Genomic DNA, 12,151 nt, shown 5'->3' on the forward strand with positions numbered 1-12,151 from the left:
TGGTTCAACAAGTTCGCTCCAAACTTTGTCTCAACCTTCAAGGAATTGAGTGGTCATTTCATCACACACTTCATTGGTGGGCAGAGATACAAGCGATCCTCAGCAAGTTTGAAAGTTTGGAGTGTATAGTAATTAAAATTTTTTTTTTCTAAGTGAAATTATGGTTTTCTAGATTAATTACTACATTTTAAAATAAATAGATTAATAACCAACATATTGCTATACACTTTCCAATAGATAGTTAGACACTGTGTTATAGCATATTTAAAAATTATTTACTAAATATGGTTGTATTTTTCTCTTTCATCTTTCTCTCCTGTAATTTAAAAAAACTTTCTTACCCTGTCATTTTTTTGAAATTTAGATTTGCAGTTCACTGTCAAGTACGAAACTTGGGTAATTTGCAAGAAAGAGTTGCTAGAACAAATTGATAGGTTAGGAAAGCCTAATTTTTCCTTTGTTTATCTCTTACTTTGTAATAGATTCTATCCATTATGTATTTGTGTTTGAATTGCCTCCGTTTTTGTATATTTTAGATAGCTTTTTCTACAAAGAAAAAAAAAATGCATTCAATGAATTATTTTTCAACTAACTTGTAAAACCGTTATGTTTTTTTTTTTTTTTTTTTTTTTTTCCCTTTGGTGTTATGCTTTGTGATCAACTTCCTTACAATGATTACTTCAGCTTCTTTTTGTAATCTCTCTTTCACATTTTTCCATATATATTATTTTTTAAATATATTTGTCTGTCATTTTGTTTAGACAGATTTATAACATTCACCAGGTGTTTTGCAAGAAATGTTGCTAGATAAAATTGGCAGGTTAGGATGGCCTCACTAACCCTCTATTTATCTCATATTTTGGATTACATTTTTTCAATTGATGTATTTGGGTTAGTTCTTAGCAAAATTAGATTTTTAGAGTTCTCTTTGGTTTAATTTTTTTAAAATAAAACTACCTTTTTAGGCTTTACATGTTAGTCTACCTCAAAGATTACATTTTCTTGATTCTAAGGGATTTCAGTTGCAATTTGTGATGATTCTATTAATGAAACTTTCAATTTCAAATAGAGCTCCTATATATGGTTTGTGATCTCTAGCATTTTTTCCCCACCTGTGTTTGTAAGATTTGAGTTGCGATAGTAGTAGATTATTAATTACAAGTTTGGGTATCTTATATTAGAATCTATTATTTTGTTAGTCTCTATCTTTCATACCGTACTTTGTTTTGTTGAATTGTTTTGGAACTTTATGCATCCATCTTGATCTATCTTTCATACCGTACTTTGTTTTTCCTATTAAATAAGTAGTGTTGTACTCAAAGTTGTTGGTTTGTAAGTGAACGGTTTGATTCAGGTGCTAATTTGAAAATTTTGTTGATTAAGATAAATCAAGATGTTTTTTCATATTTAGGTGTGGGTAGACTCATTACATGAATTTGAGTGTCCATGTGCTGAATTAGCAACATGTGTGCACCTTGAGGCAATATCTTTACACGAGATAATATTGGAGAAGAAGACTAGGACTTGGTGACATTTTCTGGTTGAATTAATAGTGAGGATTTTATATATTTATATTTTAAATGTGTTTGAACAATGGTAATTTGCACCAACTGTTTAGTGCACTTTTTTTTTTTTTTTTTTTTTTTTTTTTTTTTTTTTTTATAACTTTTGATTTTTATTTTATTTTATTTCTTACATGCTTGCTTTTCATTTCCTTTAAAAGGTAGGGTGGAATGCCATGTTGTCTTTGGCAAGATGCCGTATGGGATAGATGTTGTCTACACGAGTGAAGCAAAAGGATATGTTCCATTATTGTTTTTGAATGTTATTCTATTTGGTCAAATATTTATAAATTTTACCATTTATCTAGAGATGCTGTATTTTGGAAAAGTCTTCAAAAATATCATCCAAAGTCCATCTGTTTCTAAGTAATTTTTTTAGAACAATGCTTACTCCTAAATCCATGTATATTTATTCTTTATTCTTGATATGAAAAGTATTAACAAATTTAATATTTTTTAAATGGATAACATTAGAAATACATTTTGAACTAGTTTAGTCTTGGTGTCCTATGAGCATTCAATGGTTCTATGGGATCAATCTTGCACATTTTTTCAATTTAAATCAGATTAAAACTTCTTTTTATTTTCTGTAATTTTTGAAACTTTCTTCTCTCATCCTTTAGTTGAAGCACAAATTTACAAAGTTCTCTTTCAGATAAGACATTTGGGTGTTTTCCAAGAAGAGTTAATGATACTTCTACTTTTGATTTCAAAATTGATTTCAAAAGTTTGTTCCTAGGACATTTGTCAAATTGATTTTTGGGTGAAAACCTAGTATGTGATACTTCTACTTTTGGAGATGTCCAACACTTGTGCTAGAAAGGAAGTCTGACAAATTGAAATCAAAAGACAGAAAAATGTGTGTTTATGTTGGGTATCCAAAAGGAATTGCAGAAGATTACTTTGGTAGTCATAAAGAAGACAAGATGTTTGTAAAGTACAAATACAAAATTTCTTGATAATGATTATGTGAATAATCTTAAAGCTTCTCGTAGAATTGTTCTAGAAGAAAAATGTCAGAATTTGTAGGACAACTATAAAATACATTAAGAAATGAGATGATAGTATTAGATACATCACAAGGCGTTTTTTTTAGTGGTGTTTGTCAAAAACACCACTATAAGTACCCTATAGTGGCGTTTGTCAAATGCCACTATAGACACTTTTTATTTTAGTTTTTTTTTTTCCCTTTTTTCGGTTGGGTTTTTTTTATTAAAAAAAAAAAAAAAAAAAACTATAGTGGTGTTTGACAAATGCCACTGTAGGTCCTTGACTTATAGTGGCATTTGATCGATTGGGTTTTTTTTTTATAAAAAAAAAAGAGCTGGAGGAGAAAAAAAGAACTATAGTGGTGTTTGACAAACGCCACTGTAGGCCCTTGACTTATAGTGGCGTTTGACCGATTGGGTTTTTTTTTTTTTTTTTAAAAAGCTGGAGGAGAAAAAAAGAACTATAGTGGTGTTTGACAAATGCCACTGTAGGCCCTTGACTTATAGTGACGTTTGTCAAACGCCATTGATGGGAGTGACGAGATTACGTCCCCTTGACGAAGTCAACACTCACGACGAGGTCATCCCTAATGACGAGGAAACCAGTCATCACTGACGAGGATAAAAAAATCATTCAATATAGCTAGCCAATGGCTTGGGTAGTTAACGAAACCAACTAAGCAAATCGTTGGGAGCCTATTAAAAGCCCCATTATTGGGCAGGAGGTGTTACTAAGAAAGACATTAACACCACAACAGCTAGCAACCAAAACCACATATATAAAACCCTCACATTGTTAACAAAAGGTACACATATGCACACTCTAAGAAACACCTATTGTTATCTTATTCATCCATTTTCATTTTGCAAAGTGCTTTTCTGTTCTAACTTTGGCATCGGAAGCGTTGTGGCAGACACCACACTAGTAACCATTATAGAGGATACATTCACACTGACAGGAGGCCAATTCCATCTACCCATCTCGACTGACGAATTCACATTTCATCAGCCACTATAGGCACTTTTTATTTTAGTTTTTATTTTTTATTTTTATTTTTTAAGAGTTAGAGAAGAAGAAAGACTTATAGTGGCGTTTTCGAAACACCACTATAGCCCACCACCCCAAAAAACAAAAAAAACCAGATGTGTTCAAGCCTACGGGATTGAGATACCGTGCAATACCTAGGGTATTGCACGGTGTGCAATTGCACAAATCCCAGCCATCCATTTAATCCAATGGCTCCTTATTTTGACACCTCACCAGGACACGCTGGCAATCCGTGTGCTCACTCAACTTTTCATTTTAGCTTCACTTCTCAGTAAAAACACACACTCTCTCTCTCTCTCTCTCTCTCTTTCCCACTTCAACCGGTTTCTCTCTCGCCTCCACCACTCTCACAGCCTCCACGCTTCCCTCAACCTCATCGTCACTGCTACCAGCATACCCAACTCAGACCCATCAGCAAAATCGAAGCCAAAACATCAACTCACCATTTGAAGCCACCTCTTCTCGAATATTCTTCTCTTTCCTAGAAATTTCAGCAACTCTCTCTCTCTCTAAGCTTTGCTCTTAAAAACCCCTCCTTTTCACTTCAACTTTCTCAGCCTCTAGTAGACGAACCTAAAAGAGAGGGAGAGAAAAATGGCGTCGTTTTCTGAATCTCCACCTGGCGATCCAAAGGTCGGAGAGAAGATCTTCAAAACCAAGTGCGCTCAGTGCCACACCGTTGACAAAGGCGCTGGTCACAGGCAAGGTATTCACTTTTTTCTGATTTTTTATTTATTTTTATTGATTTTTATATGTATTCGATTTGGTTGCGGCGTGTTTGGATCTGAGTGATAATTCAAAGTTTGTGACTTTAGCTCATGTGTATTGGATTTTTGTTCTGTGATTTTGATCTGTTGAGATCTATTTGGGTTGAATGAACTGTTTTTTGTTAATTATGAGGATGTAGTTGAAATGAAATTTGCTTAAGATCTGACTGGTTTTGATTCGAGTGATCTGTTTGGCTACTTAGAAAGTTGAAGAAAAATAAATAAAAAAGAAGAAATTTTTATTTCTGTAATTGTCAAGCAATCTTAAAAATATAATTTTGAAAGAGTTGGAGAAATAAAAATATAATTTTGAAAAAAAAAAAAAAGTAAGATTGATTTTTTGTAACATGAGAAAGGATTATTGTGTATATTATGAAGACCCAACAAAAATAGGTAGCCTTGGTCTGACATGGAAGAATATATTGTGTATATTTTTTCGTGGTGAATTTCTTTTTGTTTTTCTGGTTTTTTTTTTTTTAATCTGAAAAGTTGTTTAACTTTTATTTTGCACATTGTTGCAGGAAGATGTACCTGAAGAATTTGCTACTCTGGTACTGAATTTTATCTCTCGCAACCATATAGGACCTCATGGAGTTGAGGTTGGTATCCCATATTCTATTCCTTAATATGATATCTAGGAAAGGGATTCTGGACCTCTGGTATTATGTAGGAATTAGTTTTTTGTTTAATTTCTTCAAAACCTGAGTTGTGCATTCCACCTTAGAGATCATTGACTTCAAGGTTTCATGTGTAGAAGTGCCAATGAGCCTACCTCCTCCACCTAAAAGTTCTAGGTGAAGTTCTAGTTGAAGTGTGAGGTTGTGGGTTCAAGACGCATTGGGTGTGTGCGCAACTTACCAATAAAAAATTAATTTTTGGTAATCAAATATTTTTTTTGGTGGTTTTTTTGGCTATAGTGCCGTTTGTAGAGTCTATAGTGGCGTTAGTCTCTAGGTGTCAGTCTCTCTCTCATTCGTCTCTGGTTGTGGGTTTTTGGTTGTGGTGTCTGGTTTTGAGTTTCAGCAGAAGGGGTGGGGAGATTGGCGTTGGGGTGGGTCACCTGGTTTTGAGTTTCAGCAGAAGGGGTGGGGAGATTGGCGTTGGGGTGGGTCACTTGGCTAGCAGTTGGGCAGCGAGTCGGCGGGGTGGGTCTATGGCGGTTGGGCAGCGAATCAGCTTGGTGGAGAAGAGAAAAAATGAGGAAGAGTGAGTCTGAGGAGAGAGTGGCGAAAATAATGGGAAGGAAGAGAAAATAAAATAAAATAAATTATTTAAATATTACTACATAAATAAATATAAATATATATATATGTATTTTACATTTGAGCGCTGAGAAGGTTTTTTTTCTATTTTTTTGGGCTTTGACTTTGGCTCCACATTGCCGTCCTAGTTTTATGCGTTTTAATATCATTTTATTCATAAAGTTATTTTTTATGCATAATTTTAAAATTTTGCAAATTTAAAATTTTGCAAGTATAAAGGATAACAAGAAAAAAAAAATGTAATCTTACGGTAAATTTTTTATAAGTCATATTTAACAAAAAATATATTAAGTGATATAATATTATTTAAATTTATATCAGGTATAAATTGAACCGATCACAACCATAAATCTTCTTTTACATCACTTTACACTTTCTTTAGTACAATATCTATAATTATACTTGCAATCTGGACGTGATCATGTGATTGGTGTGAATTTAAGCAAATAACCTCTTCCTTTTTATATATTTTTATTTTTATGAATGTAGGAATAGACTTCTCCTGGATTTGGTTGGGTTCTTAAATGCTGTAACATACCAATGGAACTAAGATCCTCTCTGGACGATATGAGCTACCTCATAGAAAAAAAAAACAAAGGAAATCCAACGGAAGTCACTTTTCCAAAAGTCCCATGATGGTTGTGAAAATCCAAGGGAAGCGAGGACTACTTTGATCCTGCAGTTATTTCTTTTGGTCCTTATCATCAAGGCAAAAGAGAACTCCGGGAAATAGACACGATCAAAAATGAGGTCATGCTCAAGTTTATTAAAGAATTTGGCAAATCATTTTCAGAATTTTACCATAAGGTACGTAACATGAATCACCTCATTAGAGTTTGTTACGTTGATTGTTTGGAAGAATAGTATTGTGATGATATGTTTGCATTGATTATGTTCCGAGACGGTTGTTTCATTTCATATTTATTGGACATCGTGGTAGATCAAAAGTGGGACAAGCTATCAGAGTTATTTGATAATCGTGGAATATAATTGGGATTTGGTTTTGTAGTTAGGGACATGGTTTTGTTGGAGAAACAAATTTCATTGGCAGTTTTGGAACTTTCGGGGAGCCTTAGGTATAATAATAAAAAAGTAGTACCAAAAACGATCAAGCAATTTATTTATTTTGTATATTTGGGCATACTACTTTGAGCATAGCTCTTTTGCATCGTGAGGATTGGCAATGAGTGTATTTAAAAAACAGAAGTAAGATGAAAGAACAGCTTTTGTAACAAAATTGATAGCCTTTGAATGGAGTCCTGCATGTAATACAAAAGCTGTTTTTTCATCTTAATTCTGTTTCCTAAATGCACTCATTGCCAATCTTGACGATGTGAAAAAGCTGCTCTCAAAGCGGTATGCCCAAATATACAAAATAAAAATAAATGAATTGCTTGATCATTTTTTGTACTACTTTTTTATTATTGTATCTAAGGCTCCCCAAAAGTTTCAAAATTGCAAATGGAATTTGGTTCTCCAACAAAACCATGTACCTAATTACAAAACCAAATCCCAATAATCTTTCACTATTATCAAATACCTCTCTGATAGATTGTCCCATTTCTGATCTATCATGATGTCCAATAAATATGAAATGAAACAACCGTCTCGGAGCATAATCAATGCAAACGTATCATCATAATACTTTTCTTTTGAAAAATCAACGTAACAAGCTCTAGTGAGGTGATTCATGTTACATACCTTATGGTAAAATTTCGGAAACGATTTGCCAGATTTTTTAATAAACTTGAGCATGGTCTCATCTTTGATCGTGTCTATTTCCTGGAGTTCTCTTTTCCCATAATGAGAAGGACCAAAAGAAATAACCACGGGATCAAAGTAGTCCTCACTTCCCTTGGATTTTCACAGCCATAATGGGACTTTTGGAAAAGTGACTTTCGTTGGATTTCCGTCGTTTTTTTCTATGGGGTAGCCCATATCATCTAGAGAGGATCTTAGTTCCATTGGTATGTTACAGTGTTTGAGAACCTAATCAGATCCGAGAGAAGTCCATTCCTACATTCATATAAATAAAAAGGAGGAGGTTATTTGCATAAATTCACCCAAATCACATGATCACATTCAGATTTCGAGTATAATTGTGGATATTGTACTAAAGAGTGTGTAAAGTGATGTAAAAGAAAAATTATGGCTGAGATCTGTTCAATTTATACCCAATATAAATTTAAATAATATTATATTACTTAATATATTATTCATTAGATATGAATTTTAAAAAATTTACTGTAAGGTTACATTTTTTTTTCTGTTATCATTTATGCCTACAAAATTTTAAATTTTTATAGTTTAAAATTTTGCATAAAAAAATAACTTTATGAATCAAATTATATTAAAATGCACAAAACTAGGACTGCAATGTGGATCCAAAGCCAAAGCCCCCAAAAAAGAAAAAACTTCTCAGCTTATGTAGTAATATTTAAATAATTTTTTTTCTTTTTTTTTTCTCTTCCTTATCATTATTTCCGTTGTCCACTCTCTCCTCAGACTCACTCGGTCTCTCTTCCTCATTTTTTCTCTTCTCCACCAAGCTGATTCGTTGCCCAGTTGCCATAGACCCACCTTGCTGCCCAACTGCTGGCCAAGCTCGGACCCACTCCAATGCCAATCTCCCCACCCCGTCTGTCGAAACTCAAAACTAGACACCACAACCAAAGACGAATGAGAGAGAGAGACTGACACCCAGAATCAACAGAAAATCAAGATTAGCACCGCCACCAAAACTCAAGATCGACCGCAAACTCAACACCCAAAACCAACCAAAACTCAAGATTGGCACCGTCACCAAAAACCCATGGTCACCGAAACTCAAGATAGGAACCGCCACCAAAAACCCGATGCCAGAGAGGGCAGAGAGAGGAGTCTAAGTGGGACAAAGGAGAGAAAGACCGGATGTAGAAAAGAGGGAGTGAGCTGAGAGAGAACGAAAGAAATTGTTGAGAAATGGACTCCTTGTCTTTATTGTTGCATGTGTAAACCGAAAGAAATGAAAAAAAAATGGTGCAAACTGCAAACTTGGAAGTTGCAATGAGAAAACAAATGAAAGGAAAATGAGTTGAAGAAGAAGAAAAAGACGGGAAGAAGTACATGTATAGATTTTTTAAGAATATGTGTAGATTTAACTTGGGAAAGGAGAGTCTTGGGGAAATAAATTTTTTTTTTTTAATCTTATATAATAAAATGTAGATGTTTGGTTCAAATCTATTGTTATTTTATTTAATATTTTCTATCTTTTAATCAATGTGATTGCTTTTTTTTTTTTTTTGGCAAAAAAAAAATGATTTCTTTTTTCTTTTTTATAGACTTTTTATCTTTTAAGTTAAGTTAAAATATTAATTTGACTTAAATGTAAAACTAATTACGTTTAATATTGAAAAATAAAAAAAATAAAAAAAGAAGACATGACCATCTCCACAACCATTCAATTAAAAATTGTAATTACCATCCAAGTGGTGGTGGCAGTGGTGGTTGCGGTGACAGTTGCAGTGGTAGTGATTGTGATGTTTGTTTATTGTAATTAATATGTTATTTTATAGTGTTGTATATATTATTTTATTATATTAAAAGCTAAAATAAAGCTACTAATGTTGGGTGTTTTGTAAAGTAAGAAAATAAAATAGATAAAATAGCTTTTTATGATGCCAAATAGCTAAATTTATGACTCTACCAATATGGACGCTCTTAGCACAAAATTTGACATAAATGTTAAAAACATATAGTATATGTAATCTAACAATAAGATTTTCAAAACAAAAAATTAGTATAAGGTTATTTAGTTGTGTAACATTGCTTAAATTTATACCTGCTGATGCCCCTTTTTTGACAAAAATGCCTAACCGCAGAAGAAGCCCAACAATAAGAAAATGTGAAAAAAAAAAGGGAGTGAAAGAGGTAAAAGTAAAACAAATAAGCCAAGGAAACCCAAGAAAAGAAAAGAGGTAATAAACCTAATGGGCCAGTGTGGCAAGAATGGCAGCCAGCAGGCCCACGGGCTCATTAAGAGGAAAAAGTAAAACAAATGGACCGAAAAAACTCAAGAAAAGAGGTAAAGCAAAACAAACAGGGGAAGCACGAGGAAAGAGGTAACAAACCCAGTGGGTCCACATGGTTGGAATGGCAACCAGTAGACCTATGGACACAGTAAGAGGTAAAGGCAAAGCAAAATGGCTTGGAGAAGCGGAAGGAAAGAGATAACTAGCCTAGTGGGCCTACATGGCAAGAATGGTAGTTAGCAAGCCCATGGGCACATTAAGAGGTAAAAGCAAAGCAAAATGGGCAGGGAAGCCCAAGGAAAAATGTAACAAACCTAGTGGGCCCACATGACAGGAATGGCTACCAGTAGGCCCATAGGCATATTAAGAGGTAAAAGTAAAGCCAAATGGGCTGAGAATGTCCAAAGAAAGGGGTTATAAACCCAATAGGCTAGCATGGTAGGAGTGGCAACCAACAGGCCCACAGACATGGCTAAGAAAAGAAACAACAGGGGCAGAAGCCTAGCGAATTGCATGGACAGGGACTTCTACCAACACATTGTCCGAGCCCATGAAGGAATAAAGGGAAATGATGAAGCCCAAGAGCCTACATCCTTCATGCTATGGGTCAAAATGTCAATTGTAGAGTAGGGTGTAATCTGATAATTTTGTCCAATTTAGGTTGTAAATTACAAGTTCTTAAATTTTTTAGTGAAAAGTGAAAACCCTTCCTATAATTTAAAGTGGATTTTGCAATTACCCCCCAAGAACCTACCTAAAAATGATACTTCCCGTTAAGGTTTGTATATATATGTGTAAGGGTCATATTTCTTATGTATTGACATATCTGAGCACTCTACATGTATATATTTGAGTCTTAGATTGTGTTTGTTTAGAGCGTGAAAAGAATATGAAAAATATTTTACACCATGAGAAGTGTTTGGGTTGGCTAGAAAACTCAGTCAAATAGAAAAACAATTTCCGTTGACTGTAAAATTTCAAGGCTTGAAGTGTAAAATAGTTTACACTTCTATTTCTCCTTCAAACCACTTACACCTATTTTCAGCTTCTACCCAAACACAGAGAGAGAGAGAGAGAGAGAGAGAGAGGAAAAAAAGAAAGAAAGAAAAGATGTCAGTGCTGAACTCAAATTATATAACTAATAATAACCTGCTACATAAAATTTGTGATAATATAGTGAAAATGTTGTGATATATTATTACTCTTAAATACAAAATATATTTAAAATAAAAATAGTGAGAAACAATTTAAGAGCCGATTTTTATAGTTTAATTAGTATAATACACTTCTACGAAAAAATTTAGTATATTACATTGGCAATATATATGACATTTTTTTTTTTTTTGATACAGCAATATACATGACATTAAAATGCACATGTTAATTAAATTAAAGAAAATTTAATCAATATAATGAAAATTGAACCATAAAAATGACAAGAAAAGACAAAATTTACTCAATTTACTACTATGTCACAACTTTTACTTACATCCTTTGTTGTTTTTGCTTTCATCCTTTGTCGGAAGAGACTGCTTCATTGAAATAATGTGCGCCATTACGACAATGACACAGACTTTGTGCCCGTCTGGTTCGACCTTAAGGGGCCAAAAGTGCGTTTTCCAGCTCAAGGGAATCCTGAGAGAGAGAGAGAGAGACACACACCTATTTGTGTGGAGGAAAGTAAAATTGTTCATTCCCATCATTCACAGCAACAAAGTAACTGCTGCACCAATGAGAGAGGCCGAATGGGGAAGAAATCAAGAGGAACAAAGTCATTTTCTCTTTATTTTGCAAAACCGGTTCAACCATACCGTTTTCAGGTTTTATAGTTGAACCGGTCGGTTTTTTATTATTTCTGGTTTTTTGTTATAACCGGACCGGATTGTAGGCTAGTTCCCGGTTGAACCAGTCGGACCGGCCGATCTAATCAGGTTTTTAAAACCATGGTAATAGTTGGAAGAAGTAACCAAAGTGGGGTGGGTTTTATTTATTTATTTATTTATTCATTATCTCTTTTCCTTTTTCGGTGGAGCTTAGAAAGTCTTGTAGCTATATGTGCATCTTTTAAAGTTTAAACCATATTTGTGAACAAATATAGTAAGTTACCTTTAATATTTAATGATATTTATTATATAAGTTGTGAAAAATTATTAACATTATAAAAATAAAATATATTCATCATTATTTATTTATATAATTTAAAAAATTATTAATTAAATTATTTATGATGTCACTTGTTTGACCATCGATCGAACCTCGGTCGGACCAAAAAATTGATAATCAGTCTCTTTTCCGGCTCTTTTACCGTATTGGTTTTTAAAACCATGGTTACAAGTGATAAATAAACTAAAAACAACTGAATAGGAGGGCCAAAACTAAATGCTCAAGATCTCCCCCTTAGTTAGGATTTGGCTCTTTCACACCAATTGTGATGCCCCAGATTGATTAAATATGGATTGAATGTGAGTGTGTTTCAAGTCCCACATTGGGTATATAGTGGATAGATTTGGCTT

The 12,151-nt window shown here is 33.6% G+C and overlaps 1 long non-coding RNA gene across 6 annotated transcripts; it reads left to right on the plus strand.

Moving 5' to 3' along the window:
* Positions 1 to 3,716: 3,716 nt before the first annotated feature.
* On the plus strand, positions 3,717 to 11,640 carry LOC126722938 (uncharacterized). Of its 6 annotated transcripts, none has more exons than XR_007654072.1 (3): positions 3,878 to 4,305; positions 4,888 to 4,965; positions 11,165 to 11,640. It is a non-coding gene; the product is annotated as an uncharacterized LOC126722938 (long non-coding RNA). The 6 variants fall into 6 exon arrangements; XR_007654074.1 differs by having other exon boundaries at positions 11,211 to 11,640; XR_007654075.1 differs by lacking the exon at positions 11,165 to 11,640 and adding an exon at positions 9,489 to 10,720.
* The last annotated feature ends 511 nt before the right edge of the window (positions 11,641 to 12,151 follow it).

The sequence above is a fragment of the Quercus robur genome, chromosome 4 (assembly GCF_932294415.1).
Source record: "Quercus robur chromosome 4, dhQueRobu3.1, whole genome shotgun sequence".
Classification (NCBI taxonomy): domain Eukaryota; kingdom Viridiplantae; phylum Streptophyta; class Magnoliopsida; order Fagales; family Fagaceae; genus Quercus; species Quercus robur.